This window comes from Nomascus leucogenys, chromosome 2 (assembly GCF_006542625.1).
Source record: "Nomascus leucogenys isolate Asia chromosome 2, Asia_NLE_v1, whole genome shotgun sequence".
Classification (NCBI taxonomy): Eukaryota; Metazoa; Chordata; class Mammalia; order Primates; family Hylobatidae; genus Nomascus; species Nomascus leucogenys.
In genome coordinates, this window is record NC_044382.1 from 30,880,377 (window position 1) to 30,908,191 (window position 27,815).

Sequence of the window (27,815 nt, forward strand, 5' to 3'; positions counted from 1 at the left end):
GCTGTTAGGTATGTTTCTATCTAGATTTCAATTAAATTTTAATTGTTCTCTCCCCGTGCCTAGCCCCCCTTGCCCCATTTTTTAAAAGACCTGGAATCCAGGGTAGGAGAGATCAAGAGCATCCCCAGAGGGCAGCACAAATTCACTCCCCTCCAGACCCTGCAGCTTGCTTCGCCTATCTCCCCTCCCCCTTAGCTTGGTCGCTTATCATTGGTCATTGCCATGGCAACCAGCAGCTGCCGGGCCAGCAGCCTCTACCGCAGCAGGGGTGGGGCACTGGGGGGAGGGGGAGAGAGAGAGGAGGAGCCAGAGGAGGTGTCTGCTGCAAGTTCCTGGCTGCTTCCGAGCTCACCCCATCCTCTGAGAGGGAGGAGGCCCAACTGGTGATGCTTCTGCTGCTGCCGCCGCCGCCGCCGCCGCCTCTATTGCTGATACTCTAGTGGGGCTGAAGGGTGGTTCCTATTCGCACCATCGCCAACCAGAGACAGAGGGGAAAAAAAAACCGGCAGGCGCTGCTGATGTTGGGTTCGGAGACTGCATCCGACTCGGTCACAAGGAAAATGGATTCAGTTTGCATCTCTCCCTCCTTTAAACAGCTTCTCCGGGTCTCAGCATGGTGAGTAGGAAACAGTAGGGCTCCCTTCTTGGTTTAGAGTGTTATTATTTGACCTGTGTATACATTTCTGGCCTGAACTTGAACAATGACTCCCGTGCCTCAGACTAGAAGGGGGAGATGTGGAGACAGAGATGAGGATGGAGGGAGAGGAAGCTTGCCAGGAAGAGTGAAGTGAGAAGACAACCGCTTGTGTTTAAAAAAAAAAAAAAAATGGTGTTCTGATTTTATCTCTAACTGGCTCAGAATGCAGACTGAGCCACTTGGTGCCTTTTTTCCTAAGCTTAGCAACAGCATCAGGGGTTGGAAAAAGAGCTAACAACAAGAAGAGGGTGTTATTGAAAGGAATCATTTCATTTGCAGCTCTCACATACAGGGTTGGGCCTTCTTCAGAAATACATTTGGTGTCTCATAAGCTTACCAGACTCATTATAAGGTGTTTTTGCTTATTTTATTGATTGCTTAGAAAAAGTGGCCCCAGAATTTGACATTTTATTTTATATTCTAATGTACTCTTGTTGAGAAATCATTTGCAAGACCCAGTTTTATTTTATACGTAGATTTGATTGTGAACTTACACATGTATATCTTATGGATATACATATCATATATACACGTTACTTAGCATTTATATTGCATTTATGAAGCATATTTATATGTAGGTTGTGCTTTGCAACCATTTTTGTGGATTACATATGTCCTTGCATGCCTGGAAGTAATTGCATGTTTTTGAAACTATGCTTCTGGTTTATATTATTATTCATTGGCTTTTTTTGGATTAATGTGAAATTTACTCTGGTTATTGTCTCTTAGTTTCATTGTGACCAATTGGAACAGATGCCTATCATTTGATCTGTGTCATAGAACTAGATGCAAATTCGTAGCCTGCCTCTTTATTTTTAATTGGGTTTGTGGGGGATGATATTGAGGACTCCGAATTTGCAATGATGGGAATGGGAGGCGGCTTGTGGTATTATTTTGTGTCTAGCATCTTACCAAATCAATGTTGAAGCAAATCAGTTTTCTTGAAATGCCACCCCAACCTTTTCATGTTTGTGCCTTCTGTCCCAGGAAGCACAGCTAAGCTGGAAGGTGAAATGCATTCATTTTATTTAATAGTGCTGCTATCTGCTGTTCATTCCTTCAGTATCCAGAAACCATTTTACAGTTCTCTCAAATGTTGTATTAAGGGTCTCCTACTGTAAATAATTAAGTAGGAAAGTAGGATTGTTTTGAGAATCTAGGTATTCCCAAGCACCCTAGCCCAGCGTTTCCAAATTAGTCTGCTTATACAATGAAATGAAACCAGAGAGTGAGCAAAGCCAGCAGGAGAATGTGTGGCTTGTAGCTGAAATGGGGGGCTATTGTAATTTACAAATGCTTACTGGGATCTGCTTGACCTTTTATTATGTCAAGGCTTTAAGGCAGTTCAGGAGACTAAAGATGCCTGAGATAAGGAGGTTCCATTCCCACCCAGGATAATGGATTTCATTGAATTAAAGCCAGAAAAAATTATGTAGGTAAAGTGTATTAGTAATATTACATTTACCACATGGGCTATTATAGTTTTATCCATTAGTCTCTTCTCTAACAATATCATTGTCAGTACAGACATTTTTTACAATGTAAAATAACAATTGTTTGGGGCTTTAGTCTTGCATCTGATTCTACATACTCCCCCCACATTTATAATTTTCACTTGTATTTGAATCAGGTTTATAGTTTAATTTCGCTGAGAATAATTGTTCTATTTGGTTTATACATGAGAAGGGCCCTTGGTGACTCAATTGTGCATGTGCTCATAGCATGTTATATATTATAGATCCATAGCTTTGTAAACTCATGCTACTTTGTGCCTAATTTTAACAACTATATGAAGTAGGGCAAGGAAAGAGGTACTGGATTTGTATGTTATAACACATTGTATAACACATTGCATCCTGAATCTTTTAGTGATAACACTTGACTTCCAAAAATTAAAATGCTAGATATGCCTATAGTACACTTAAAAAATTAAGATTTGTACTAGTTGACCCCATTTCATGCAATGAGAGCAGATATCCTGGGGCTTTGTTTTTGTTTCTTTTTTTGTTGAGTTTTCGTTTGGAGGTGGTTTTATATGCAAAGTTGGTACAGTTTGAACAGAGGCAAATCCCTTAGGCCATGTGCTTAAAACTCCTTGTAGATAGCCTGTTTCAGCTATGTGTCAGCTATTACTCTGATAGAAATACAGGTCTAGCTTTTGACCCCACTGTTTAAAACAATTATATGGCCTTTGCTAAGGGGCCATAGAAAAGTGAAGTGTGTTTCAAGCACTAGAAGTTGAACTCTCTGAGGAAAGATTTTTAAAAGCTAGGATCATTTCATTTAGAGAAGAGAAAAATGAAATATGACAATCATTTGTTTCAGATAAGCTGAGCATGGGGCATAAGCATAGGACATTGCTTATTGCTATTTTTTGGAACCTCAAATGTCAATGGGCTTCAACTTTATGAGGAATTATGAAGATTAGAAATATAAAAATGTAGAAGTTCCTCATAGTAAGTGTGAGTAGTCAACTGGCTAATCAGATAAAGCAATGTACTCTTCTCTCATCAAAACTTCCAAAAGTATGACCTAGATATGCGTTTGTCTAGGATAGACTAGATTTCCTTCTCAAGAACTTCTCTTGATTTTTCTAGAATGAGTCATTTATTTAAGAGAGTACATTAGTTGTTTAAGATCAGGCACTTCTAGGTTATAACAGTAAGACTCCATTTTGTAGTTGGCTTCTAAATTACAGGATCTAGGTATTTGTAAAGAAATCAGCTGATCATCTTCCTAGAGAAATTTACATGTAATCCTGCCAGAATTCAGGAAACTGAACATTTACCTGTTCATAAGAGCCCTTCTTTCTCAGCAGCTTTATGGAGTATGATGTCAGATACCTACATTAAAATTATTTCATATTGTATAGTTAATTTTGAAAAATGTAATGTGTTATTTAATGGGGTCTTTATACAAAGTAATTCAAGAGCCATCAAGTTTTTTTTTTAAAAAAAAACAAATTATATGAAAGGTACATACAAATTAATGCTTAAATGTGCTGTTTAACAAATTAATCTTCCACTCAAACACTATCTTAAAAATGTCATTCATGTTAGAATATTAAAGTTAAATATTTTGATTGGTATGTAAGTCTTTAGTAAAACTTGTTTTAATTAAGACACACACTAATTAATTTCTCACTTTGTAATAGGATGTTTCTCATTTCAAGTGACATCAGAACATATTTTGATTTTATGTGCCTGCTGCAAGTCTGCTTCAGGATGACTTAGGCAATATTTGGAGAGTGAAACAGTTTTCTACATTTCTTTTTGGTTCATAAAAAGTCAATGCTTTGTTTCTCATGGTTGGAGCTTATTGTGGAAGTTTTAACATAAATAACGCAATGATGGTCTTTTACTGAAAGAAATAAATTAGGTTTATACTTGGTTGTTACTCTGTGAAGTGTGTTACAATTCCCTCTGTTTACACATTCCACTATTATTCTATCAAGAGAAAATGTGCTTTCAAACAGGATAAATTAATCGATTGACTAACAACTATTTGTAGACCTTTTATATGACTAGCAGCATTTGCATATGCTAGCAAGAAAGAATTTCCTTGGAGAATGTAAGATATACATCCATGAAACAGTTAATGTTGAAAACAATATAGTTGTAATTAGTACCATCACTTCACCTTATATTAATACAAGTTTTTATGATTCTGTCATTTTTCCATTCTTTGTCATTTTATATTCTATCAATTTCAATTTATAGTCTATCATTTCAATTATATCATATCAGCAAAGCTAGTGTCATAATAATTATTTAAAATAAGTGGAAACAGATTCAGGGAGGTTAGACTTGTCCAAATTTGTGTATGGTAAATGGTGTAACAGGCTGTATCCCTAGTCTCATGAGCACAAACTACGATAGTGGAAAGGTAGCGAATTATCTTACCAATTTGAATTTTAATTGGTAAGATAATTTTAATTCAATTTACTAATCTGTGTTGTGTGGCTCATTTTATTTGAATATTTCAGGTATCAAAATTTGTTCTTTGGCCATATTTAATTGCCAAATACACTAACTATGTGCTTTGGGTATCAGGCAAAAAAACAAACAAAAAACAAAAACAAGCAAAACAAAACAAAAAAAGGCTCACACACACAAAAAAAGCATTTTAGAGAAAATCTAGGCTTCTTGATATATCAGAAAAATGTAGAAGCATTTGTTTGGGTGAAAATCAGAACTTTGTTGGACTGATATGCACTTATTTTATAGATGAATATTGTTTTTAATTTTAATGACATAGAGGTTGGGAGGTGACCATTTTTTTCTGAGTTTAGGATCTGATTAAAATTCCTGTAGGTCCTGAATGTTGAAAAAAGTTATGCCACCTCCTACCTATATGTCCTAAATATCTATCCACCTACACATTCTTAAAAGTAAAAATTATATTGTCATAAAATAAGTGTACATCAGTTCAACGACTTTCTGATATTTTCTTTTTTTTAAATTTTATTATTATTATACTTTAAGTTTTAGGGTACATGTGCACAACGTGCAGATTTGTAATGCTCCTACATTTTTCTAAAATATCAAAAATATTTATTTGTTTTTCAAATATTCTAATTTTCTGGTGTCTCTTTTTCTTTATTAATGCCCTAGGCACATGCTAGTATAAGTATTGGGTAATTCAGCCCTGGCCAAATAGCAAATCATGGCATCTGAACTATATTCTACATTTGGAAAAAGTGTCCCTTATAATTAATTAGCTTGCAGTAAAAATGAGACCTGTCACACTAAAAAAATTATTCTTTAAATCATTATTCATTACTACAAGTAAATTTTGTTGCTTAAAGTTTTTTTATATTTAAAAATAACACATCCTCATTATGGAAAAATGATAATACAGAAATGTGTAAAAGGAAGATGAGAACCACTCACAAGCCTACCATCAAGAAATCATTACTGTTAGCGTTTTGGAATATTTCCTTTTAGATCTTTTTGTATATGCACATAGAAACACATGCAGACACACAGTTTCATAAATGGACCATACTGAATGCATTGTTTTATATTGCTTTTGCTTTATGTATAGTGGCCATCTATCCATGTCAACAAATGTGTCTCTACTGAATTTTAAATTTCCGCGTGCATTTTTCTTGATGATTCAAGCTGTTTTTTCCCCCACTTGGGAGTCTTCACACTTTACTTTTAAATACTTCTTATGATACAGATAGATCCTGCTTGATTTAAAGCAGCCATGAGTCAGGCATTATATTCAGGAAATATGAACTCTGTTACCCTGATCTGCCACTGCATCTTACAATGGGTCTTAAATTAACCTTGGTCATTCCTTGTCTGCTGATAATGAATGAGGTCTGAATCCAAGGCAGTGAAATCCCTGTTTGAGTCACTAGGAGTTTCACCAGGTGCATACATCAGCAACAATTAGAAAACAAAAACAAAAACACATCTGTTTCAGATTCATGTTAGTTTTCCCCAGTGTTGTAGTGGTATGTCCTGTAGTTTTATTTTTTAATTTATTATTATTCTGATTTTTGAGATAGGGTCTCACCCTGTTGCTCAGGCTGGAATGCAGTGGCGTGGTCTTGGCTCACTGCAACCTCCCCCTCCCGGATTCAAGTGATTCTTGTGCCTTAGTCTCCTGAGTAGCTGGAACTACAGGTGCTCACCACCATGCTTGGCAAATTTTTATATTTTTAGTAGAGATGAGGTTTTACCATGTTGGCCAGCCTGGTCTTAAACTCCTGACCTCAAGTGATCTGCCTGCCTGGGCCTCCCAAAGTGCTGGGATTACAGGCGTGAGCTACCATGCCTGGCCTGTCCTGTAGTTTTAACCTTGGTTAAGCAACTCACATCCATTATGGGAAGATATTTAAATGACTTCTCAGAATAAACCAAGTATATTAGTCCATTCTCACACTACTATAAGGACATACCCAAGACCGGGTAATGTATAAAGGAAAGAGGTTTAATTGACTTACAGTTCTGCAGTGCTGGGGAGGCCTCAGGAAACTTACAATCATGGCAGAAGAGAAAGCAAGCATGTCCTTCTTCACATGGTGGCAGGAGGGAGAAGAATGAGAGCTGAGTGAAGGGGGAAGCCCCTTATAAAACCATCAGCTCTTGTGAGAACTTACTCACTATCATGAGAATAGAATGGGGAAAGCCACCCCCAAGGTCCAATTACCTCCCTCTGGGTCCCTCCCACGACATGTGGGGATTATGGGAACTACAATTCAGGATGAGATTTGGGTGGGGACACAGCCAAACCATATCACCAAGATGTAGTTTTGCTATTTCTTCACTATATTCATTATTTCATAATGAATTCATGTATATCATAGTTTTCAAATAAAACCCGTCATCTGACTCTTTCCCCTTTTTTAAATATGAATGGTTACCTCTTCTTAAACTTTAAGTCTGAGCTTTAAACATAATACCTTTGAGAAAATTCCCTAGGTATATATACCCTTTTACTCTCTGCAACCTGTGTGTTTCCTTCATAATACGTATCAAAAGTTGTAATTACAGAGCTATTTATTTGCTTTCCCTGCCCTTCACTAGAATGTAAGCTCCATGAGGGCAGAAAATGAAACTGTGTTGTTCACCAATTGCAATGAATGCCTTGGTACAACATGCATACTCAATAAAGACTGACTGAGTGGCTGAATGAATGAAAGAATGAGGGTCCCCTAAAGGGCTCCTGGCCTAAGATTGTAGAAGAGACTTCAACTAGTAGCTCTTTTGACTGTGGTTCTCATTCTTTTAATTTGACTGTAAAAACAAAATGAATTGCATTCACATCCTGAGGATATTGTTATGATTTTGATAAGGCAAAATCAGATTCTTAAAGATATATATCACGACACTTAACAATCCATCATTAAAGACTGCTCACTACATGCTATGACATAAGTAAGAAAGATTATGTGGATCTTTTTATTTTCTTTTAAAAATTGAATTGCAAGTCAGAAATAGTAACATCATTAATGAATACCTTTTAATTCACTGTAATTTATTAAAATAAATTAGTAATTTAATTATTATAAGCGGCAAATTATATGACACACTCACAGCTATTGTGCTATTTTAGAAATCTACTCTACCAAATTCACTAATCATAAACAAATCATTCCATCATATCTCCATTCAAAAATTAAGTTGAATCAGAAATGCATCTCACTCCAAAGATAAATTAAGGCACCATCCTGCTTTCATGAGAGTTTTGAAATCAAATATAAAAAGAGCGACTTGAACAAGAGGGTTAGCTTGACAGACACATGGACATGCCTTTGAACCACTGAGGACAGCAATTTCTATGGGTGTCTAACCTGCTGATACGCTGTAACTTAAGTATGAGGAAAAAGCCTTTGTTGCCTTTCTTTGTTTGGCATCTAAATCAAGATCATGGCACTTACTGCGATTCTTGAATTTCTGGAGTCCAGTTTCAGTTAGAATATGCATGGAAAACTAAATCTGACAAATTTTAGCTGACACTATGTGGCCAGAAAACCACTCGATATTATTTTCAGGAAGGGAATTTTGCTGAGATTATTATGACTCTAAAAAAGCCTCTGAGCATGTGCTTAGGAGAAGAGGGTGATATTTTCATCATGCCTTCTTTTCCAAACTGGAAATGTTCCCCTGAAAAATGCTTATAACCACAGTAAAAACCAGGCAATTGTTTTTTACCCGCATTTCTTACCTGGCTCTTTCTTATGTAGCACTTTATGGAGAGAGGTACATTCCAAAAGTAAACTGAGCTCTTACACTGTATTCATCACTGACGTATATTTAAGGCCCTTAACCTACTCATAGGTCAAGCATACCTAATTTGAACCTATTTTCCAAATGAAATTATTAGGTCTTTTAAGTGCAAGAATACTCATTAAACAACTCGACAATATTTTAAGTAAGTACCATTCTGTAAAATCTAGGCTATTGTCTCATTCTACCAATAAGTCATTAAATGAAGAGCAAAACAGTCAACAAATTTTTATATGATGAGAGCCAATTTGGAGAATTTATGTTAAAAAATCCATGCTGAGAATTCACGTGAGAATTCACAAGCTGCTAATTCTGCTAATTGACCTTGGCAACAGAGAGAGAAGGACTTAGATGTTTTGAAGATATTATAGGCCCTCAACTTGCTTTCTTATGGATTTGCTAGGTAATTCAGATTATGAAAATGGGTACTCTGGAATTACAGGGGTTTCTCCATCATCTTCTCAGTTCTAGTTTCCTAAACCCAAAGGAAGGAATTATTTTGACCACTGGCTCAGTCTCTGTCTCCTGTAGTCTTTTAAGGAGTAATTTAAGTTGTAGTTAATTAACTATAAAACGGGTTTTGTATTTTAGAGAATATATTATTTTTAGCTATATTATGGAAAACATTTGAAGTTTGACTTCCTTTTAAAGCGTTTCATTAAATAAAATCATCTATAAAATTTAGAATACAGAGTATTTTGAGCCAGATGCTTAAAACATTTAGCAATAATGAAAAATAAGTCTCAGCTTTTTAAAAAATGAAGTAGCAAGGAATGCCTTCCCCCAATCAATTTCACATAGAAAGAATGCTTTACCTGTCTTGCTCTCTTCTTAGCCAGATTGTCCACATTTTTGACCTACAGGGTGCAATACCACACTCTGAAATGAGAGAAAGGAAAATATTAGCCTACGACAAGGGAAATCGATTGTTGCATCTGAGTGTGACCTTTGGGTTTTTGCTCTCTGCAGGTTTAAAGAGTCCAGTATTCAAATGCACACTTAAACACGCCTGATTCATACTAACACTCTTACGTGGGCAGATTTGACTGCATATATACTGTTTAATCTCTTTTAACTACTGTATGTGACTTTATATTTTTCTCCTTTTATCCTACGTACAGTTTTTGAAATCAAGCCTACACGGTTTAGTCAAGGCCCCTGAAACATAGTAAAGAGGCAAGATTAGTATTTCTAGCCAGTCACTGGTCATTTGCTTGCTGAACTTTCACTAACATACATATAGTTTGAAAACATGAACTGTCTACATTTATTTTGTATAATCCTCTTGCTTTGAAACATTGATCTTTGGCTGTGTAGTCAACTGTAATCTAAGCAGAATCGATTAGTTCTCAGTTCACGTGATGCCATCACTAACCATATTCTTGTGGTGCTTAAGTGCTGTTTGACCAACGAAAGGATCCTTATAACAGAGAGTAGCTGATGAAGCAGTGGAAAAGCATTTCGTTCCAGACAGACTTTTGCCAAAGATGCACTTCCCCCTGGGTAAATTTGAAAATTTTCTCAGAGTCGATGCTGACTCATCTTTACTCCTTAGAAGATGTGGAGAGACCCGTAGTTTAGAATTTTCTTTATAATTCAAGTAAAACTATTTATTCCAGTAGTTAATAGGTTAGTGCTGACCTTCCTTAAAACAAGGATATCTGATATGCTCTGAATATAGCAAGTATGAAAGGAACAAAACAGAACAACTTCCTTTTTAAAGTTATCCAGAAAAGGAGAAAAAGACCTAAATTCTTTGAGCACCTATTATGCATCTAGTATGCTGAGTATTTTCATCCATGCCTGTTATTGCAGTTCTCACAGCAGGCTGGTGAAGTAGGCATTTTTCTTCCCATTTTGCCAATAAAGATGAAGCTTTGATGGGTTAAATTTCATACCCAAAGCCATTCAATTAGTGATTTTTTGAACTGAGATGGAAATAAAGTCTGTCTGATTATGTAGCACAGCGGTTACAACTGGAGCCTTGTGGACTGGACCCAGCTCAAGAAAAGTGTTTGTAAACATGAGTAAAATGTTAGTACAAAGCAATATATGCTCCTAACACAATATTTTTTAAAACACACTTTTGTCCAAATTTTATAATTTTGACATTTCAGGAGATATTAAAATATCTCCTCCTCTTAGAAAAAAAAAAAAAGAAAATCTGGCAACACCAGGGCCACCTTTCTTCATGGCATCTGGAGTTGAACTGTGGTTATTCTGGATGGATATTGTGCTACTTCAAATCCCTAGGCTGCCCCCCACCACCCCCTCACAATTGATATTTATTGTTCTTCAGGTACACATTAAGTTTTCATTCATATAGAAGCTGAAAATAATGAATACAGGAAATAATCCTGCAGACAAACATTCGCTAAAAATGAATTATCTGTATGAAATTTAATGCTTTAGATCTGGTTTGTGGGCAATCCCAATGACATTTCAACAGTACAATTTGCAGCTTCAAATGTTTCCCCTTATGTCCCAGCAATTATTTATGTCTTTCATAATTAGTAGACTAAGGCATTTTTTTCAGAATTTACATGTGTTTAATACTTTATTTTTCAAGTTATAAAAAAACTTTTAATACTTTACATTCTCACAAGAATAAAGGTAGGGCAGATATATTATATATTATATATTAATATGTATATCCTAGGTCATTTAACTATCCTCATCAGATCTTTCCATTCACATGTAATCTGTGCCAGCAAATCTATGGTTCCTGTATGTGGAAACAGCAAAATAAACCAAGAGCTTTGTCTTTTTGGTGGTAGGGGGAGGAATATGAATAGATAGTTCCTGCAGCAGCAGCAATACCACAAAAGCTTCACTGAAGACCCTCAAAATAGAAAATATTTATAGGCTTCCAATTGTTAGCCCTGGTCCCTGTCCAAAAGGAACTTTTGTTTTTAAAAGGATAAAGAGCCAAATATAAATGGAATGTTAATGCATGTAACAATTACAGGAGAAACGTAAGTAGCACTACACTTCCCTGTCCAAGTCTTTATTTGTGTGAACTGATCACTGTGGCTTGTAACTAATGGGCCTAAACTATGCATGCATATGGTGATGAGAATGCTTTGAATCAGTATTTAATCCTTCCTTTCTTCTCAATATGCATCTTTCATTTGATGAATCAAATATAATAATGTTTATATTAGTAAATAGGAACTATTGAGATGTGTCAGTTTACTTTTTGGACTAAATCCAGGTTAAAATATGTGTAAGGGTTTCTTTTTTTGGGGGGGTATATCTTTTTTTTATTTATTATTATACTTTAGGTTTTAGGGTACATTTGCACAATGTGGAGGTTTGTTACGTATGTATCCATGTGCCATGTTGGTTTGCTGCACCCATTAACTCGTCATTTAGCATTAGGTATATTTCCTAATGCTGTCCCTCTCCCCTCCCCCCACCCCACAACAGTCCCCAGAGTGTGATGTTCCCCTTCCTGTGTCCACGAGTTCTCATTGTCCAGTTCCCACCTATGAGTGAGAACATGCGGTGTTTGGTTTTTAAGGGTTTCTTTCAAAACATATTTGACATTAATGCTAGTTTTTGTTTTGTGTTGGTTTTTATTTTGCTTTACTACTCTTACTAGATACTAGCATTGCACTAAATTTGTTGCATACCTTATACCATCACACTTTGAAAAAAGTGATTCTATTCTTATTTTATTCATAATTAAACTAAGGCACATTGAGGTCAAGCAACTTAATACTTACTCTAGATCATCCAACTAATGACTGATGGAACCAGATTCTGACCTTAATTCTGTCTGACTGCAAAGTTGCTCTTAACAAATAAGCTAAACTACTTTCCCCTTTTAATGAAAACTGGATTGTGATTCTGAAAATTAAAGTAAATGAAGAAAAAGGCAAATATGTTTGAATGTTATTATTATTGTTACATATTCATCAAGACACAATTCTTGCTAAAAAGGACAGCAACGCTCTGCTTAAATCTACATTCAAGAACAAAGCCCACATAAACACACTTTCCTCAGTGAAAAAAACAAAATAAGGGGAGAATGAATCCAAGTCCTAAAATAAACCATTCAGAGATTTTGTGTTTAAATAACCATTAAGAGATTTTGTGTGAGTTCTGCGTATTTCTACAGTATAATCCAGGATTCACTTTTTAAAACAAAAATTTACATGGGCATTAAATATATTTTAAAAAGAAAATTATCCAGTTTTCCTTCCTACTTTTTTCAAGCAATAAATAAGAAAGACAAAAATTTTGTTCTGTATTTTTGACAGTTCTTTAAACTATAAGCATTTTCTTTTCCTCTAGATCCAGAGAGCAGTTTCATAGGAATTTCACCTCTGGATAAATCCCCAACTGCATCATAGACTGAGCAGTACATATTTCAGAATTTAATACTATGAACAACATAGTTTCTGTGGTCTTATCATTTACATGGTGTAAATTCACACAACTCGTCTTTTTTGTTTAAATTTTTTGTTTACAGTAAATAGCAGGAATTATAACAAGAATAGGTTTGGATGAGAGACTGAAATTTTGATTTGGTTGTCTGTCTCTACACCCAATGGGTATTTTGTGTAGAGAGCCTGGATCCTATTGTCCTTTCTTTTCCTTTTTGCTGTGGCTCACCAGAAATTGTGTTTGTCTATCTAAACCCATTTAGAACCTCTGACCCAGGTGGAGCAAAACTTTTATTTTTCAGTCCTGTGGAGTCACTGTGGATAGCCAAATATACAGATATATGGATCACATATATATGATGTTAATTGTGACCTATCCCAACTGTGCAAAACAATGAAGCCCTTTAAACAGTATGTTGTAGAAAAATGTTTAGTGATATAGAAAAAACATGCAAGATTTGTCTAAGTTTAAAAAAAGTCAAAAATCAAAAGATAGAATTTAATCCCAATTCTGTGAAAAGAAAATTGCACAAACATATATACATATGTTTTAAAGGGCCAAAATAGTGCAAATGAAAATATTAAAAGGAATTCGTTCTAGGTGGTAAGTTTATGAGAAATTTTTCTTTGAGTTCTCTGATTTCCAGATTTACTAAAATGCATCTTACTTCTTTCATAAAATGTGGTAAGTATTTTTAAGGAAAGATGTTGATATCAAAATGTTTAAATCATCTACAAACCCAAATATTTGACTATTCAGTTTTGCTCCACCTGGGTCATCGGTTCCACCTGGTTTACAGAGACAAACACAGTGTTTCTGGTGAGCCCTAGACAGAAGGAAAAGGTAAGGAGGATAGGATCCAGGCACTCTACACAAAATACCCATTGGTGTCCTAATATTTTGGAAAAAAAAAAAAAAAGATCTAGTCTCAAAATAGTTTGAAACCCAATGATATAATTAATGCAATTGACATTCTGTGTACCTGATTTCTTTAAAAACTAAAAATTTCAATTCTCACTGGGATATTCAGCATCCTATTTTCATTAGTCTATAGTGGGTTTAGTTCATAGTAATTATTAGAATACATGGTAATAAGACAAAAATCCAAGTTTAATACTATGTGGCTCAGTCATAATCCATTTTTATTGAAAAACTCTAACAAGGATTATTACATGACAGGACAAAAATCCATACACATTCTGCAGAATTCTGAGCTTTTTCCCTTTAGGGGGTAGGCACAGTCATCCTCATCATGAAGGACCTGCTTACACTTTTGCCACCCTCTCCATAGTTTAGATGAAATGAAATCTTTCTCTTCTTGGGCCTAATAATCATGATGATGATGAGGATGATTATGACATCTCACACTTTGAGGGTGGGTTCCAGAGGGGCACAACTCCAGGGAGGACTGTGTGAGTGGCACCTCCCTGAGTTGTACAAAGGAGGAGTACTGAATGAGCACCTGCTGTGTGCCAGGCGGAGTTCTGATCATTTGACAACCGTGATATCCTTGAGGCAGGAACTATTGTACTCCCCTTTTAAGTTCTGTATTTGAGGAAACTAAGACAGAGAAATGTTAAGGAACATGCCCAAATTCAACCAGCTAATAAATGGTCAGCCAAATGGCTTCTTCATGCTTGTTTTCATGCTAGGTGTATGGTATAAAGATTAGGATCCTATTCTCAAAAGGCTTATGTAGGAAGACAAGTCTATAAACAAAAAAGTTAACAATAAAACATTACAAACATTGTGACAGTATGTGTCTCCCATTCAGCCACAAAAGGACCAGGCCTCAAACAAAATTTTAGTACTTAAACATTTGCCATAAAGATATAAAGTCTTATTTAAGTGAAATCATATTTGTTCTTTATTGGGGAAGTAAAAGCAGAGTGTGAATTATTTTATAGTGCCCACTTCCTGATGCTGTTTATTACACATTGTAATGCTGTCCATTAGATAGTATATTTTAATACTGTCTGACCAAACCCATGATGAATGTTAAAATAACTGTCACGGCCTATTTTTATGTAAATTACTACCAAAGAGTATCTGTTTTTTAAAATGATGTCACCTAATAAACCTGTTCAATTAGGAACGGAACCAGAGACATATTTGAACATTTTGAATAGAAACAGAACTGAAAAATATATTTTAAGCTGAATGCAAACAGGTATTCGTGAAATTTGTGGTCTTGATTGTAATACAATGAAGAATTAAGTTTAAAAATAATTCTAACACCTACGATGGGTTCTTCTAAGTTAGGTGTATGTGTGGGGGAGTAAGTAGTGAGTAGGGAACCTACAAAGATGAATAAAACTCAATCCTAAAAGCACAGTAAGCTGTAAGCCTTGAGGCACTAAAATTTTGTTGAGAGACCCAGAGGCCTTTATCAGAACATAAGAACATTTACAAATTGTGTATCAAATATGTAAAAATCTATACAAGAAAACTTAAGAACATCAATCAAGGCACATGAATGAAGAAAAACAGTAAATTCATGAAAATTGAGTTTACAAACCTGAAAGTGGTGTGTGTGTGTGTGTGTGTGTGTGTGTGTGTAGGGGTTTTATAATCTGTCTTGCCTTAAAGTTAGAAAAGAATGTTAGTTACATGGAATCAAGCCATGAATGGCCATGATTCAGGGAGTAATGCAAAAAATGGATTTTTAAAATAAAGCAAACAAAACAACACAAATAGATCACTTTGCAGAGTGAATGGTTTGCTGTGCTCAATTTCAGCATGCTTGAAACTTCATCACTTAGGAACTATTAGAAAAGAGAGTATAAGACTGAAGTAAGAAATGACTATTAAATCCTACAAGGAAAATTATGAATGGCTTTTTAAAGACTTTTTTCCAATTCGAACCGTTTCTTGCGTGTGAATCTAATGAGGGCATATGCATGATAAATACTGGAAAACACATTAGATACATTGATTTTAGTTACAGTCAAGGGACTCTTTCATTATTATTTTTTCTGTATTTAATACATAAAAATCAACCCAGAAAGTGAGAAAAATATAAACCTGGAGGGAAAAAGGTCACTGAGTACTTAATGAGAGTATTGATTCTGATTTGCCTGCCTTCACTTTGGATTTTTCTTCTTTGAGCTATGATTATCAGTACTCCAACCTTGGTATTAAATAATCTGTAAACTCTCTCTTGGTGTGTAGTCAAATGCCACTGAGGCAGAAATCTTTACAACTATTGCAAATCCTTTAAACTCTTTATTTTTCTTTAAGTGAAAAGGAAGTGTTGAGATGGATTATCTACAAGGACTCTTCCAGCTATAAGCCAGTGTGTTTATGACTCTGTGACTGTCCATCACATTTTCTGTCAGTTTTTTGTCATAGTAAATGCTTCTCAAGGTAATAAGGCAATATCACCTTTTTGTCATTTTTTCTCTTTCACCCTGTGTGTATGTGTGTGTGTGCACACCCGCATGTGCATGCACAATGTTGCCATTTGGTTTAGCCAATAGGTCATTAAATTCAAGCTATACATCAAACAGTGCATATAATGTGGTATGCTGCCAGGCTAACTCTTCAGTCCAATGCGTAAAGGAATTGACTACTTTTTTCTCTGCTGCAGCCCACATACTGCATCCTTAAGGCCAATGTGCAAGCAGAAAGTGAAGGATTGATTGACAGATCTCATTGAGAGGTTTCTGGTTTATTTAAGGGCTTTTATCAGTTTATATTACGGCAACTTTCCACTCAGCATTATGAATCTGTGTTAAGTGGACCCCCAAGGTAAGAGCATTCTCTGCTCTGCAAAATATTTGCACTTGCACATTCAGGAAGCCAATGTCTAGCTTTCCCTTTTTAGAGGCCATGTTGGAAGCCAGCTTATCCATATGTGTGATATTTTAATCAAAGTATGAATATAGCTCTCCTTAGAAGGAAAAATCAAATGAAAAAATAAAAGATTATCTTTTTTCCTTCTCTCCCATCTCTCAGGGCATGTACTGCTGTTGTATATGGAGTCAGAAGAATATCTCATAAACAGAGAATCCCTTGACTTGACAAGTGTTCTTTTCCCACAGTTGTTATTTTGGTACCAAGTTCACTTATCCCAGCTCTGATTTGTTTAGAGTAAAGCAATATGACACAGTGGAAAGGCACAAATTTGGGAATCAGAAATCAGAGTTTAATATTTGTTCAGCTACCAGCTGATTGTATGGCATGAGCATGCATCCTGTCCATTCTTGATTTTTGTTTTGTTAATTGTTAAAAGAGAGAGATAAAAGACATCACTTATTTTTTTCCTCCTTTCGAAAGGGAAGAAAACAAGTAAAAAAAATTCTACAGAAAAGTCTGTTAATTCCTTTGCCTTCAGATATGTAGGCATGTTTGCAAGCTGATTGAAGAAATCCTCTTCTGAATCCAAAGTCTTTTTATTTGCCAATGGTAGTGATTACAATTATTTATGGACTTCACTTGTTCTCCCATTAGCCTACAGTGTCTCTTTGAGGGAAGTGAGGCCGAGAGGGAGGAGGAGAAAAATGGGGGGAAACACAACCCTAAGGAGTAGATCATAACCCAAGGTTGGGTGAGGGAATAGCAGATGCCTCAAAAATGCATAGTCATTTAACCTCTAAGTTTTTAATATCTAGCTACAAAGAATAAAACTGCATAAAATTGCCTTGACTGGTTGGAATATAATGAAGATATAAAGAGAGCATCACAGGTTGGACATGTTATAAATGTTTAAAAAATTATCACAGATTAAAAAATGGAAATGAACTACAAAGATGCTTAGAATATATTGAATGAAAATGTTGATTTGAAAACACTATGTCTATTAAAATTTGTTTGTATGTGCATAGAAAAAAAAACCTGAAGGAAATATAAAAGTACAAAAAGTGTTCAGGTGGTAGAATCACAGGTGAATTTTTTTTCTTTTTGTTACTTGCATTTCCCAAGATTTTGCCAATGAACACATACTACTTGGTTAATATGAAAAGGAACAACCCAAAATGAACTTTAAGAAATTGTCTTCACCTGAACATTAGGAAGTCCCTGATGGATATTAGTAGGGGAAAGCAGCCTCATATTTTTTCCACCTTTAAAGCAAGTGATTCCTTTGTTCCCTTGGTCTTTTTTATTTTAATGTGAGTGAATTAAAGGAATTCACTATAAAGATATGCAGGAAATGAAAACCCTAGGATTTAGACAAGCCCAGTGAAGACCAGCAGGGCTGTCTTGCCGTGATTAAAACTGTAATGATACTGAAGGGAAAGCCATGGTATCACGTCAAGTGGACCAAAGTAATTACATCATCACCATCAGTTGGAAAAAAGAGCTTTCTTCATGTCCTATCTACTAATCATTATACAAATTAATACTGGGGTCATTTCTTTTTCGGAAAGTGTGACCAATTGGTTTATATTCCCAGATCTTTTTCTTATTTCCAAAATGAATTGTGATAAACGATTGTTTTCATCTATTAGTATTTATTCAGTACATGATCATGTTGTAATCCTTCTTGGTCATTCCAATTTTTTTTTAATGTATCTATTATGAGCATGAATTACTCTTTTCTTTCTTTCCTTCTTTCTTTCTTTCCTTCTTCTTCTCTTTCTTTTCTTTTCTTTTCTTTCTTTCCTTTTTCGACAGAGTTTTGCTCTGTCACCAGGCTGGAATGCAGTGGCACGATCTTGGCTCACTGCAACCTCTGCCTCCCGGGTTCAAGCAATTCTCCTGCTTCAGCCTCCTGAATAGCTGAGACTACAGGTGTGTGCCACCATGCCCAGCTAATTTTTGTATTTTTAATAGAGACAGGGTTTCACCATGTTGGCTAGGATGGTCTTGATCTCTCGACCTTGTGATCCTCTTGCCTTGGCCTCCCAAAGTGCTGGGATTACAGGGGCGTGAGCCACTGCCCCTAGCCGAATTGCTCTTTCTATAAATTCTGGATCACTTGAAAAGCTTTTTAAGTCTGTTTTACTTAACTCAATATCCCTACCATTTTTTGTGTCTTTGCTCCAGCATCCCACTCCAACCCCGCCCATTTTCAATATCCTCTTTCCACAATTTGCTTCTTTAATGTTGCTTTTCCTGGAACCCCAGTATCTATGACCCAACATTTAGAAGAATCTTTCACTGGCAGAGTAGCCCAGCATATTCAGACCTCCCTTGTCTGAATTCCTGTCATACTTGCGGTCACTATGGTACTGTTCAGTGCATAATTGTTCTCCTTGTTCCACATGTTCTCATTGGAACATCGAGATTCCACATCAAGATTGGAAGGCCCTTGAAAAATCTGCAATCCTCCTTCTGCTCCCAGAAGTGCAAGGACACCTCTGTTTGAGGAACAAATTCTTGTGCCATGTACTACGCTAGGTGTTTTGTGTATTCTCTCATTTAAGCCTGACAATTACTCTGTTAAGTTGGTATTAACACCTTCATATGTCATGAGAGGAGAATGAAACAGAGAGATTGTGTATGTTCCTGAAGCTATGCAGCTGGTTACTCACAGAGCTATCTGTCTCTTGGTCTCTAAGTATTTTCCATTCCTCCGTGGTGTCTGGCTAGGTGATACTTAGGTGACTTTAATGTGGCAGCTCATTTACAACGTTATTTAATTTTCTACCTTTCTCTATTCTTGCTTGGTTTAACATAATTGAGGTAAAATTTTTGGTAGCAAATATTAAATATAACCAATTCTTGATAATTTGCTTTTAAATGGCCTTCCCTGTTCATGCCAAGTTTTCATTCTTCTCTTGGTATCTTCCCGAAGATAAAACTACATTAAAGCTCAAAGTGCCTAATTCATTAAACTACTTTTCTTCCCCAGGAGCTATTGTTAAGCCCTCTCCATTACCTGGGTGAAAGAACCTACCTTCTCAATATTTCAGTTTCAGATTCCTCTCCACCTCTAAATTAAAATATTTACCCAATTGTGGAAGTACCAGACTCCAGAGACAAAATGCAAAGAAGAAGAAGCAATGATTCCATATTTAATTTCCTGCAGTGCATCTAGGATATTCAAAAGCGTGTAGTAATCTGACCCCAACAAGAGACAGCAGATCAGAGTTATTTATGAAAAGAATGCTGAGTAGGAAAAGGCTCTCCTTCAACAGTGTGAGCATAGCCAGAAGAAAAAGACAGCCTATATCTGCCCCCAAATGAACCAGAACGTTCCCTGTCTTCTGTCTGTGTTTCTCTTTGTCAATGGGATGAACTGGGAGTTTTATCTTTCCATTAATGTCATGTGAAGAACTGAAAGGGAGTAATTTAGAATATAGAAAACAAAGACTGTCTGAACAGTCTGAACTCATCTATCCAGGCTATTCTAACTCTTCGCCTTCCTTATCAATTTCTCCTCTACTCCCCCAAAATTCATATGGAACTCAGGACTGAACAAACTGGCTGCCTGTGGTCTGGTGTTTGGAACTGGAGTAGTCTCAGGCTATTCACACTTTGTCATAGGCACTCAAGAGGTGATGGTTTGACCAAAGATTTCGTTCCAGGTTACAGAATTCTACACCACATGTATATTGTTCCTTAGAATGGTTGTGTTTTCATTCTCAAACTCTTCTGGCAGAAGTTTAAAGGCAAAAAACTTTCCAGAAGATTTTTGATATGAACTCGTCAATTCATATCAAAAGCCTTAAAATGACACACCCTTTGACATAGCAATCACATTACACTGTTAGGATTATATCTGTGGGAAATAATTGGATAAAAATCACTTTATAATTTATTGTCAAATGATTTATACCAACAGAAATTGGGAAACAACCTGTTATGGACTAAATTATGTCCCTTTACCCCCAAATTCATATGTTGAAGCCCTAATCCTCAATGTGACTGCATTTGGAGATAGGCCCTTTAGGGAGCTAATTAAGGTTAAATGAGGTTGTAAGGGTTGAGTCCTAATCCAATATGACATGTGTCCTTATAACAAGAGAAAGGGACACCCAGATAGTGCACCACAAAGAAAAGGCCATTTGAGGACACAGCAAGAAGGTAGCTGCTGTCTGAAAGGTAAGGAGAAAGACATCAGGGGAATCTAAACCTTCCAACACTTTGACTTGCACTTCAAGCCCCCAGAACTGTGAGAAGATAAATTTATGTCGCTTAAGCCACCTGGTCGATGGTATTTTGTTATGGTAGCCCTGGCAAACTAATACACAGCTCAATCATTAAACAATAGGAGAAAATTACATGAATAAGAGTACAATCTAACACTAGTATATAATGTAACTATAAAAAAATAAGGGTTTGCATCATGTTTATTGCTATAGAAAATGCTCTCAATATGCTTTTAGTTAGAAAAGGAGGTAACTAAAAATATACTAGTATGATCCTGTTTGTATACAAATATATTTATCTGTGCATGTGTGCATATGTGTAAGTGTCAAGAATTACATCCAACAAACCCTCAAATCCTTCCTAAATATAGTTTTCTTCTTTCTTCTCACCTTCCCTCCTTTCCTTCCTTTCTTTTTTCACTTGTCTGTAAAGCCTATTTTTTCCCAATGAACATGAGTTATTTTTGGAAATATTCATAAGACATATGTATTTTTATCCCATGTTTTAAAAGTGCCTTTCAAATGTAATAAAACTTATTCAGATTGTAAAATTCTTGAGCTTAATAACTACCAGTGTCTTATAAATCCATGCTTATAATATAATTAAATGTTTAATTACTTTTATTATCATTATAATTTAACTATTTTCTTTCCCATGACTAAAAGGTCCATTTTTATACCATTTGTCATATTTATTTAGCATTTTTGAGTGATGAAACATGTAACATTTTTACTCTCTGCTTCTGACACTTAGTCTAGTGTTAAGTGCCAATAATACATACTTACAGAAAGATCCAGATTTGAATATTTGCCCAGCCACTTAGCATGACCTTGAGAAAGTCACCTAACTTTTCTAAGTGCCACTTTTCTCAGCTGTTAATTATAGAATAATTACATTTTCTTGTAAGTTTGTCGTAAGATAAAGTTAGATAATAAATCCAAAACACAGTGGAGAGGTTAAGGGCAAGGAGTCTGCCATTGGAGTGCCTGGGCTTGAAGCTCAGGTAACTGACTTGCTGTATGGCTGTGGACTTAAGATTCTTAACCTCTCTGTGCCCCAGACTCCTCATGTGTAAAATGGAAACAGTGATGCTCCCTACATAATCAATATTTTTTCAGTATTAAATACATTATTTATAAAATTCTTATAACAATTTTGGCACATAGGAAGACTACGTAAATATTAATTAACTATATGAAGAATTAATACAGGAGCTGGATTACCATCAGAAGAACTACATCGTCAAAATATAATAGCTCAGGGTTTTGTATATTTTCAGTGCTTTTCTTGTACAACTGCTGGGAACACCTTGATTTAGAAGCATTTTTGAGAATCCATTCCTTTAAAAAAACTCTATTTAGTATAAAAGCAGACACTAAGAGATACTAAAGAAAGAAGATTCACCCTGTGTCTTTATTTAACGTGTTTTTAGTTACTTGTATTTCTTCCCAGTCTATCTAATACAAATATGAGGTCATAGAATTAATGTGTCTTGGTATAGGAACCTCATACTTTTCCCAATGGGAGAGTGTACCTGTGCCTTTCCAGACCAGCGAGAAACCCGGGGGCTCTGGATCCCACCCCTCTCACCTCTCAAGGTCTTTCCTCCTGCAATTATTTGCTCATTCTCCGGAATCATCCATTTCTTCCTCTCAACTGTATCACTCACATCAGCATATAAATAGGCTGTCATACCTCACATCTTAAAAGAAATTATTTGAGCTTAACATCCCTTTCAATCATTATTTAATTTATATTCTACCCTTTACAGCAATGTGTGTTGAAAAAGTCTTCTCTCAAAGGTGTCTACACCTACTCACCGCGAACTTTATCCACAGCTGCCCCAGTTCGGCTTCCATTGTCATCATTCTAATGATACTGCATCTGTCAAATCCTTAACAAACTATGTCCCTTGACGCTTAATTCTAAAGTCATTTTTTCTCTTTCTTTTTCTTACATAGACCTCTCAGATAAGACTGTTGACCACACTTCTCTTATTAATGGCTTTCCCTTCATGGTTTTGATAACTACACACTGAATGATTTTTTTTTTCACTGACTGCCTCTTCTTTTGACCCTCTTCTACTTTCCATCTCTAAACATTTGGGTTTACCAAGGCTCAGTGCTTGACTTCCTTGTTTTCTAGCTACGTTCTGCCCAGGTAATCTCATGCATCTGCATCTCTACGATAACACCAGTCTGCAGTCCTGACTTCCCCTCAGAAGTCCAGGCTCACACTCAGTTGTTGACTTAACATTTCCACTAATGTGTTTACAAGTCTTTCGATCTTCACAGGGGCAAAGTAGACTTCTTTACTCATATGCATGCTCCACCCCAGTACAAACGTGTCCTTCTTTCTCTCCATCTTAGTAAATGGCATTAGGTTTTAAAGCCAATTTGAAAAGCTGTCCTTGATTTCTTTCTTTCCTTTATAACTCTCATTCAATCTGTTAACAATCCTGTTGCTTTTACCTCAAAACATTCCCTAAATCTGTTTACTTTTCCATCTCTATTGCCACCTTTCCATGTAGGGCTGCCATCTTCCCCGGCCTGAACTACCTCAGTAACCCACCAGTGGGACTGCCTGCTTCTCTCCCCTGTGTGGTAAATTCTCCTCACAGAGAACACAATGACCCTTTTAAACATTGTCAAAATTACTAAATCCTACTAATTGACTTTGCAAACTTCTCTCCTGATCTGTTCCTCGTGTCTTCCTCTTCCTGTTAATCAGGCACATTTTTCTTGACTCGCACTTCTCCTTACCTTATTAGGTTAGCGGCTTCCTGTCATTCAAATTGCAGCTTAAGTGGCCTGTTTTAAGAGAGGCTCTCGGCCGGGCACAGTGGCTCACGCCTGTAATCCCAGCACTTTGGGAGGCCGAGGCGGGCGGATCACAAGGTCAGGAGATCGAGACCATCCTGGCTAACACGGTGAAACCCCGTCTCTACTAAAAAATACAAAAAAAAAATTAGCCGGGCGAGGTGGCGGGCACCTGTAGTCCCAGCTACTCCGGAGGCTGAGGCAGGAGAATGGCGTGAACCCCAGGGGGCGGAGCTTGCAGTGAGCCGAAATCGCGCCACTGCACTCCAGCCTGGGCGACAGCGAGACTCCGTCTCAAAAAAAAAAAAAAAAAGAGAGGCTCTCTCACCATCCAGTCTAGAGGAGCCACCAGGTACTCTCCAGCACCTCACACCATCTAATGACCTATATTACATTTATCGTTGATTGATATTTTATTTAGTGGTTGGTTTGTTTCCTGTCCACCACTAGCACTCTCTTTGTTCATTTTCATATCCCTGAAGCCTAGAACAGTGCCTGAAGAGTAGATACTCAAATTTGTGCATGAATGCTCTAGATCAGAGTTCACGTAAACATTCCTTCATGTGACTGCATGGTCCACAAAACTATCTTTAAAAAATAATAATTAGTCAAATTGATATGCCATCTCATTTTTTAGACATTCAGGTCATTTTCTTTTCTTTTTTCTGTCCTCTGCTCCCTTTCTCCTTTCTCTTTTTCTTCCCTCCTTTTTTTTCTTTTCTGTTTTCCAACTTCTACCTTCCTCTGTTTATTTTCTTTTGTTTTCATTATTAGATAATACTGATAAGAACATCTCCTGGTATGGGCATGTATTTTTTCTCTTCCTCTTAATTATTTTCTGGAAACAATTTACCCAGCTATGGAAATAGGATCAAAAGATAAGACATAACCCTTAAAATTTGTTGCCTCTCTTTTCACCTCTTAAAGTCCTTATCATCAAAAATAAAAGGAGGTCACAAGAGAGATTTCTAAGAGTAAGAGCAGACACTTTCCAGTAATAGAGGGACTAGTGTCCCTTAGTGTATGGGTCAGTGGTAGAGGCACTAGACAGTGCACCCTAAACAATGCACCTGCACTATACATAGTTCAATAAATTGCATTCTTGGGACTTTTTATTTGCTGTTTTCTGACTTAGTTTTGCATGCATATATGATATGTTTATGTATGTTCTAGTGGCGATTTCATTGTATAAAACTCTTTTAGCTAGTCGATGATATGCACACCTGTAGTCTCAGCCACTCAGGAAGCTGAGGCAGGAAGTTCCCTGGAACCCAGGAGTTCAAGGCCACAGTGGGCAACATAGTGAAACTCCATGTCAAAAAACAAAACAAAACACTTTTTTATTCAATTATGTTGAACCTTTTCTTTGTGATGTACTGTTTTTATTTTCAAGCATTTGGAATTATTGCCTCTTTAAAGATCTGATAGTCCATTTTCAGTTAATTTTGTTCTATGATTTGAAGGTCATAGTTAACTCATTAAACAGCCTGAAGCTTATTTTGTTATATGTTATAAACTACAGATGATGTACGTTTTTCCAAATTATTTTTCTTTGTTCTATGTAACATTAGATTTGTATTTTAAAAGAAGTTATTTTTACCTCTTCTAAAAATTAGCCTTCATTTGCATTTATCAGTTACTCACTATGCCTTTTCATTACCAACAGAAATTATTTAAATTATTTAGTTGCAACATTGCCACAGACTTTTCTGTAACTGTTTACATAAAGTTGTAAAATTTGAAACTAGTGGACAATATTCTAATTACTCTAGTATTTACATGTCCTCATTAGAGGAATTAAACCTCAGAGGCCTTTATTAACTTTTTGAATCTTTACTAAACAGTGTGTTACAACATTTGACTATTTTACCTAGAATAAAGTCCATGACGAATAAACTTTTAATAGATAAATTTATCCTTTGTAAGTTAAATAGCACATGATACAGCTTATGTATGAGTTTTAAAAATGTCGTGGCTCATATTTTGAAGTTAAAATCAGGTTAATCAATATTAGTACTTGATACATTCCAAAGAGACAAAAAAGAAGAAACAGAACCTGTGGATTGAAGTTGATTCCAAATATGTCAAATTTTTCATCATATTTTTCTCAAATATCATCATAATACTTTAAAAATTTCGTGGATTGATGTGGAGCCTCAGGTGCAACTGCATTATCATCTCAGGATTTAAAAAAATTGCTACCAACATCAATTAATATGTGTTAAATTCTTACCCTGTCTGATACTGTGCTAAATGTCCACATGCATTAGCTCATTTCATTATTATCACACGGGCTCTGAAAGTCAGTTATTCTACATATTATTATGATCACTCCTTTCAGAAATAAGGAAATTGGGGTCCAGAGATAACATAACTGGGCCCAGGTTAAAGGGCAGAGGCTGGATTCTCACCAAGGACCATTAGACTCCAGAACCAGTGGGATCCCATCCCCAACTCAGTTGATTTGAGTTACTCTCTTGTTTCATGAAAGCTATTACTTCTCAAAGGTTTTCTTATAGATACTTATAAAAATTTAAGGACCACATTTAATCCTGTGGATGGAGAGAGTAAGATTTTCCCTAATGCCACATCACAGTCTCAGCCCTGCTACCAGCATCAAGAACTAAGATAGTGACTTCACCTGTGAAGAGTTCTCCCTCACCCTCAACAGTCCACTTTACTAGAGAAAAGGTTTGCAGGAAAGTTGTATTTTTGGTCCCAGTGGCTACCTCTATCCTTTAGGTTCTTTATTTTTCATAGTCATATTTCCTGCCAATGGAATGGGTCCTATCTGGGTGTAATCACTGTATGGACCATGTAAACAGACCATGACCCCACACCATGCCTCCCTTTCCCTTTATGCCTCCATGCATGCATACATTCATTTATTTCATGATCAGCAACATTAATTCACAGGGACTCTCTTCCTTTTCTCTACCAAAAAAAAAAACAAAAACAGTTTCCTTTAATCAAATAGCATAAATTGTGTGAAGGGGAAGAAAATAAGCATTTATTGAGCACCTACTATAAAAATATGACAGCATCTAGCACAGTTTACAGAACACAGACAGTACTTTGTAATTGTTGATTTTTCATGTCCTCTCTTCTCTATCTCCCTACTCTGCACTTCCGCTGTTTTGTTCTCTGTTGTGCACCTGTGTTAACAGATGGTAAATCTGGAAACAGCAGCTACTACATGGGAAGGGTACAGCATGGGCTGTTTATATTGACAGGCCCTGTAGGAGGATAAATGTCAGTAGCCCTACACCTCCTTGGTGACTTTAGATATCTGCAGCTACCCATCCACGCTCCTTTTCTTCTCTCAGTGTCTGTTCTCCCTTTACCTGTCCCAGTCTGCATTGAGTGGAAAAGAATTCCCACGAACAACTGTCTTAAAGAGATTTACTGGATGTTGTTTGTAAAGCTTTTTGAATTCCTCAAACAAAAAGAAATATAAATACAACACATTATGCCGAGCAAGGTCTTTCCTGTTTAATGTTTTATAACCATGAGAACTTTTCATGAACAAAGGCTTTTTGAATAGCTCAGAAGGTAATGTCTGCAATAATTCTAAGGCTGGGTGGTTCGAATGCTCTAATTTGTGTGTGTACCAGAGTAAGGGGTGAGGGCAGGCACCTCCCTGTCATATTTTTAAAACTGACCTTTACTGACTTAAATGGTTTCTCCTGTAGAGACAACACAAATACAAGTTGTCTTTGAAGAATTCTTCTCTCTGATGCTTCAGTCACGACATGAATCTATAAGGTGCTTTGAAAGGAATAATAATTCTTTCAAATAATTGTACTTCCATTTAATTCATTATAGTCAAACCATTAGTAATAAAAGAAAATATTCCTTTTTGAAAAGAATGTAAATATTCCTATTGGTCCCTTCCCTTTGCACTGATATGCTCATTTATTTCTCATACTTCCACATGGATATTTGCAAGTAACCTGTGTTTCTTTTTGTTAGAGCAATACAGGATATACATATATATGCAGAATAAATTAAATGATCTCAGTTTTCATTGTGGCTCTTCAAAGGGAATGTGTTTAATTGACTTATATCCTAGTATCATGGAATGCTCAGAAACCCCTAGTCATTCATTATTTGTGTATGGACTAGTTA

General features: G+C 36.1%; 1 protein-coding gene across 4 annotated transcripts in view; it reads left to right on the forward strand.

The window, feature by feature from the left end:
- The first annotated feature begins 223 nt into the window (after positions 1-223).
- Positions 224-27,815, forward strand: part of JAKMIP2 (janus kinase and microtubule interacting protein 2) — a 188,763-nt gene continuing 161,171 nt past the window's right edge. For all 4 annotated transcript variants that reach the window (XR_004033227.1, XR_004033228.1, XM_003266599.4 and 1 more), the window contains exon 1: positions 224-616. The gene's annotated coding sequence lies outside the window, so the exon portion shown is untranslated. The remainder of the gene's footprint in view (positions 617-27,815) is intronic.